Source organism: Tupaia chinensis, unplaced genomic scaffold (assembly GCF_000334495.1).
Source record: "Tupaia chinensis unplaced genomic scaffold, TupChi_1.0 Scaffold139245_1, whole genome shotgun sequence".
In the NCBI taxonomy this organism is placed as follows: domain Eukaryota; kingdom Metazoa; phylum Chordata; class Mammalia; order Scandentia; family Tupaiidae; genus Tupaia; species Tupaia belangeri.
Window position 1 is genome coordinate 241906 of NW_006199134.1, and position 7057 is coordinate 248962.

The 7057-nt window shown below is 41.6% G+C and overlaps 1 long non-coding RNA gene across 1 annotated transcript in view; it reads right to left on the bottom strand.

The window, feature by feature from the left end:
* The window catches only part of LOC102496068 (uncharacterized), a 43930-nt gene extending 37150 nt beyond the window's left edge, over positions 1 to 6780 (bottom strand). Inside the window, exon 1 of the long non-coding RNA XR_336491.3 lies at positions 6698 to 6780. This is a non-coding gene — a long non-coding RNA (uncharacterized LOC102496068). The remainder of the gene's footprint in view (positions 1 to 6697) is intronic.
* Between the last annotated feature and the right edge of the window lie 277 nt (positions 6781 to 7057).

Below are 7057 nucleotides of genomic sequence, written 5' to 3' on the forward strand. Positions count from 1 at the left end.
AAAAACCGGTGGCATGCAACAGAAGTTAGGCCGGGCCCACCTCAGATGTAGATGGTTCTGAAATTAGCAAGATAAAGGAGAGGTCAGAGACAAGAGACAGTACTTACAGATTTTTAAAATATATATAAAATTGTTTTTGAGAGAGAGACAGAGACAGAGACAGAAAGAAGACACAGGCCGCTCTACCTGGCTAAGCGTGGGCTGGAAGGAGAAATTTGGAGCAGAGGCCCTTCAGTTAAAGGACCAGAGCTGGGCTCACATCAGATGTGGATGGATTTTGGCTAGATTTTGGGTTGGAGGGCTATATTTATTTATTATTTTTTAAGAGAGATTTTTGCTATAGGATACATGCATTCACTGGAGAGACAGAGATAGAAAATGAGAAATCACCTCCTCCCCCAGGTTTGGCCACGCTACGATCCCTTCTCCTCCAGTCTCCTTGTGGGATCTTGGGCACGCGTGCACATGCTCCAAACGTGAGTTTTAAGCTGCCAGTTCTGGGACTCAAACTGTGGTTGACTAAGTGGGAGTCCAGCGAAGTAACCATTACGCCATCTGCTAGTTTCCACAACAATTTACATTAAGACATCTTTGTGACATCCCAATGACAGACCAGGAAAATCGGTCAGATTTCTTTGATCTGCTGTTTCTATTTTAACTGAAGATGTTTTGAGTCTTAACTTCTGAAAGCTTCTCAGCAGTCAGTCCTCCAGTCTTCAGAGAAAGCAGCTTACAGACTTCTCTAGACATTACTTTTGGGGTTTTTTTGTTTCCTTAGAAATGCCCATGATTAAATGTCTGCATGCTTGTACCGAGCTCTGAGGACCTGCCTGCACCCCTGGCCTGACCATTCTGCTGTCCAGAAGGCTAACGTAGGACACTAGATTTAGGATATGTTCTTTTTCCATCTCTATTTCTCTACCTCTTTGACAATCTCTCAGTTACCAATCCTACTTTAATATGTAAAACTTTCTAAAAATAAAGCTTTAAAGGAAAGATTGTGGGGAGTCAAAACACACCATACTAAAATATACTTCTTTGGCATATTTCTGAGGGAGGGTCTGCAGCCAAAACAATCAACATGCTAACCTTTCCTAGAAGAGATCTCTGGGTCTACATCAGTCACGGAGACAGCAGATACAGCGGGCCTTCCTGATGTTAGCCTTACCTTTCTTTGAACAAGAAGGAGGTTACAGGTACGACGTCTGGCCCAGAAAGAAAAGGTTTCCAGATTTCCTCCCCATTTCTTAACTCCAAAGCTCCCATGCCCTGTAGGGTCTAAACCTCCAGTCATTTGGACTTCCCTTCAGCCAGACTTTGTATGACTCCAATAATCATGTCTTCATAAAAATAAGTCTATATGCATTTTCCCTTTAAAAAGAGTGAAGGGTGGGAAAGAAAGTATAGAAGAAAACTAAGAAGTTTGAACATACCAAAACTAAAATAAAAACACACACAAAAAATCTAGTGATAGATTAGGGAACAATTTCATATTACATATCAGACAATAATATTCAGAACATATAATGAAAAGAGAAGAAAGGGACAAGCCACCCATTGGAAAATAAGCAAAGGCTATGAACAGGGAAGGATTTCAGATAGGCCTAATGCACTTAGGCAGGGGAATCTTCCTCCTTTATTAGAATATATGTGGTCCTGGCTGCAGAAATAACCAGGCTCTGCAGAAATAATAATGAATTTCATTTGTTCTAAACACGAGATGGAGTGACATACCGGAAGAAAGATGAAAGTGTTCCTCAGGGTACTGAGACACAGTGGTTCCTTTCATTTAGTTTTGAGAGTAGGAGACCTGTCAATCAGCATCAGGGGCCCTTTATGACCCCAAAAGGTAGGACATCAACAAGCCAGGCTTGTAGGTTATAAGGTGTGTGAAATTCTTAGGCTAGTAATTGATTAAGATGAAAGAAAACAGAGTTTCGATTCCCAAAAGAAATCAGGTGAAGAAAGTCTGTGCTTTACTCTAAGAGATAAGAAGGCTTAGGATGTATCATAAAAACACGGGGGTGGGGGGCAGGATGTAGCATTCCACCTGCAATGAACCAACGTGCGCTGCTAGTGTTTGTAGGTGGGACTCTCCCAGGCCCCATGGAGACAATTTTGGAATAGAAAAATGTGGTCAGAATTCTGACCCTCTGGGTCCCAAGTAGATAAGGCAAAGTCCTGTTGTTTCCTTTCTATCCTTCGGCCACTGGGCCCAAGGCTTGAGTGTAGCAGTGAGAAGTAGAATAGACAAAGCCCTAGCTTCGGTTTCCCATCCAGAGACCCAAAATGGGGAGTCAGGGAAACAGAAAGTCCGAGGGAGATGATCGAGAGCAGCTCCTTGAAGTTGTTTCTGACATCTTGGGTTCACTTCAAACTATGCATGCATGTGTGTGATTTTAAACAGCATACCATCCCACAATCCCTTTGTGGTCTTTCTTTCCAACTTAGGTCAGGTGTAATGGCTCCTGCAAAGAAGGGTGACAAAAAGAAGGACTGTTCTGTCATCAGTGAAGTGGTGGCCTGAGAACACCCATCAACCGTCACGAGCGTATCCGTGGTGTGGGCTTTAAGAAACATGTCTCTTAGGCACTCAGAGAGATTCAGAAACTTGCCATGAAGGAGATGGGGACTCCAGATGTGTGTACAAATACCAGCCTCTGGTATTTGTCCAGGCCAAAGGAATAGGGAATGTCCTATACCACATCCACATGTGGCTGTGCAGAAAACAGGACAGTAAGGAGGACGAAGATTTGCTCAGCAAGTTCTACACTCTGGTGACTTATGTATCTGTTACTGAGACAGGAATTGGACCCAGTGAGTAGGTAAATAGGGCACGGGTCCCCAAGGAGGAGTCACCATGGTAGGAAATGGACACACACATATATTAAGATAGAGCCAGCTTCTAAAATGGAGTTGCTCTGGTCAAGCTTTTGAGAAGGGTTGTTTACTGCTCTCACTAAAAGCCAAATACTAGCTCTCACTGCTTGCTCACAAAGAGTTTCCTATAACCAGAGCTGTTTTACAGCTTGTTTCATCAATCATAGCCTATCAAGGAATGCAACCAGACCCTCTTTGAAGGTTCTTTCCTCCCACGCTTCCCACCTGGCTCTTGGCACCAGGAGGCCTGTTATCTTCCTTCTGCTCTCCCAGATACACACAGAAATTGACCACTGGGATGGGACACCAAGTCAACATCAGGGCAGTACATCCAGACATGGACGCTAATACCTGCAACGACCACGCCAGGCGTGTGTGATGAGATCATGAAATCCCTCAGCTGAGAAAGATGCACAGCACAGGAAAAGGCCCACATAGCAAACAAAGAAGCCAGATACCATGACAGACCTTCCCCTGCTAAATACTCATCACCAACCCTCAAATTAAAAGTGACATCTAACCTCATGCCCAGTGCAGTTGTCCTCTGACAGCTGCCCACCCTCATGCCTTTCAGGCATGGGATTGTATTTCCTTCCTATTAGGAATCTTTACTTTTCTATGAAAACTTCTTGTTTCCTACTTTACATGCATTTGTGGTTTTTCATTCTGCATCTCAGGACAGGTCTCAGAAATCTGGATCTAAAGGACCAAGGATTTTACACCCTGCAGCTCAGCTCCCCCATCCTATAGCAGTGCTCCCTGCAGGCAGCTCACCTCCTGAAAGCTTGTTTTGAGCAGATTAAGCTCGTCAAGGAGGTAGCATTTCTCCTCAATATGACAGCCAGTCCTTCTGCAAGTCGCTTCTCTCTTCTCACAGAGTCAGCTCTCTTCTTCTTAATTAGTCTGGCTAATGGTATGTCAATCTCGTTTACTTTTTGAAAGAACCGGCTTTTGCTTTCATTTATTTTCTGTATAGTTTACTTATTATCTATTTCATTTATTTCTGCTCAAATCAGGCAACATTACAACAGACATAATAGAAATACAAAACATCATTCAGGGATACTATGAGCAACTATATGCCAACAAAGAAGAAAACCTGGATGAGATGAACAAATTCCTGGACACATATAATCTACCAACATTGACTCAGGAAGACATAGAAAGCCTGAATAGACCTATAACAGGCAATGAGATTGAATTAGCAATAAATAACCTCCCAACAAAGAAAAGTCCAGGTCCCTATGGCTTCACTGTCAAATTTTACAAACTTTTAAAGAAGAAGTAACCTCCATCCTATTCACACTGTTTCTAGAGATCCAAAAGGAAGGAACCCTTCCAATTCATTCTATGAACTCTCCATTACCCTCATTCCCAAAACAGATAAGGATACGACAAAAAAGAAAAACTACAGACCTGTATCTCTGATGAATATAGATGCAAAAATTCTCAACAAGATACTTGCTAACTATATTCAACAGCATATTAAAAAGGTTATTCAACACAACCAGATAAGCTTTATTCCAGGAATGCAAGGATGGTTCAATATATGCAAAACCATAAATGTAATACACCATATTAACAGAAAGAAAGATAAAAACCATATGATCATTTCAATTGATGCAGAAAAAGCATTTGACAGAACACAACATTCCTTTATGATTAAGACTCTCCATAAAATTGGCACAGGAGGATCGTTTCTCAGCATAGTAAAAGCCATCTATGAAAAACCTACAGCTAACATTATACTGAATGGAGAAAAGCTGAAAACCTTTCCACTAAAAACTGGTACAAGACAAGGCTGCTCACTTTCTCCTATTCAGTATAGTACTAGAAGTCCTAGCCAATGCGACCAGACAAGAGAAGGAAATAAAAGGTATTCCAATAGGGGAAGAAGAGCTGAAGTTATTTCTGTTTGCAGATGACATGGCTATATACATAGAAGACCCAATAGTATCCACAAAAAAAATTCTCAAAGTTAGAAATGCATACAGTAAAGTGGCAGGATACAAAATTAATTTACAAAAATTTATAGCACTTATATATACAAACAACAAGAGACAGAAACAGAACCGAAGGAAGTAATCCCATTTACCATAGCCACAAGAAGTGTAAGATACCTAGGAATAAAACTAAGCAAGGAAGTTCAAGACCTCTATAAGGGAAACTATGAAAACCTGAAAAATGAAATCAAAAAGGACAAAAAAGTGGAAGGACAGCCCATGTTCCTGCATTGGCAGAATTAATATAATCAAAATGGCAATCCTACTCAAATTAATCTACATAGTTAATGCAATCCCTGTAAAATTACAAGAGACATTCTTTACAGATCTAGAAAAGACAATCATGAAATTTGTCTGGAATCATAAAAGACCCCGTATTGCTAAAACCATCCTGAGCAAGAAGGGTAGAGTATGTGGCATCTCATTTCCTGACCCCTAAATATATTACAAAGCTGTGATGATCAAAACAGCATGGTATTGGCACAAAAACAGACATGAGGACCAATGGAACAAAGTAGAGACCCCAAAAATAAACCCCAAGACATACAGCCAACCAATCTTGGACAAAGGATACCAGTCAATCCAGTGGAAAAAGGAAAACTTCATTAGCAAATGATGCTGGAAAAACTGGGTATCTACTTGCAGAAAGATGAATCTGAACCCCTATCTGTCATCATTAACAAAAATCAACTCAAAGTGGAGACCAGCAGGGAACCAGCAGTTAGCGTAATGGCTATGTCGCTGGACTCCCACGTAGTTGACTGCGGTTCGCGTCCTGGACCCGGTGGCTTAAAACTCATGCTGGGCGCATGTGCGTGCGTGCCCAAGATCCCAAGAGGAGAATGGAGGAGAAGGGATTGCGGCATGACCATCCCCTCTGGGGGGTGATTTCTCGCTTTCTGTCTCTATGTCTCTCTCTGTCTGTCTGCCGAGCGCATGTGCCCTATAGCGAAAATCTCTCCAAAAAAAAATAAATAAATAAAAGTAAAAAAAATTAAAAAGTGGGGACCAGCAGTTAGCATAATGGCTATGTCACTCAACTCCCATGTAGCTGACCACGGTTTGAATCCCAGACCTGGTGGCTTAAACTCACCCTGGGTGCGTGTGCATGCATGCCCAAGATCCCAAGAGGAGAATGGAGGAGAAGGGATTGCAGTGTGGCCATCACCCTGGGGGGTGATTTCTCACTTTCTATCTCTCTGTCTCTCTCTGTCTTTCTGGCAAGTGCATGCGCCCTATAGCAACAAACAAACAAACAAACAAAAAAAGACTCTCAAAAAAACACACAAACAAACAAAAAAACCTCAAAGTGGATTGAAGAGCTAAACCTAGGACCACAACCATAAAACTACTGGTGGAAAACACTGGGGAAACTCTGGAAGACTTCTTAAGTAAGATCCCCAAAGCACAGGTAATAATTCCCAAAATAGACAGGTGAGATTATATCAGATTAAGAAGTTTCTGCACAGCAAAGGACTTCATAATTAGTGTGAATCAACAACCCTCAGAATGGGGGAGAATTTCTGTTAACCACACCTCAGATAAGGAACTGATAACCAGAATACACAGGGAACTCAAGTGGCTTACCTAGAAGAAAATGATTAACCCAATTAAAAGATGGGAAATGACCTGAATAAACAACTCTCTAAAGAAGACATCTGAACAGCCAAAACGCATATGAAAAGACACTCAACGTTCCTAATCATAAGGGAGATACAGATCAAAGCAGATCAAAACCACAATGAGATACCACCTAACCAGTCAGAATGGCAAAGATTAAAAAAAGAAAGAAAGAAAGAAATCGCTAAAACAACCTCTTCTTGCACCGAAGTTAAGCACTTCTGCAGGATTTTCACCACCACGCCTTCTGGAGGAATTCACTTGTCACTAAGGTTCTGTCTTTATAAAAAAGCTCACCTTCCATGGCTTCAAAGGGCTAACATGCTGGGGCAAATCACACACAAACCGGCAGAAATGATCAGTTATACTGACGTCATTGTTTAACGATCATGAAAGAAGGCAGTGCAGTGGGACAGACCGTATCCGATAACAATGGGGGTGGAGTACATGGAATTAAAGTGTTCTTAGATGACTTCATTGCCCAGCAAGTGGGGGAAAGTTCTGATTAGCATTAATCTTTGGTAAACCAAACCAGAATGTCATAATACCCTGGG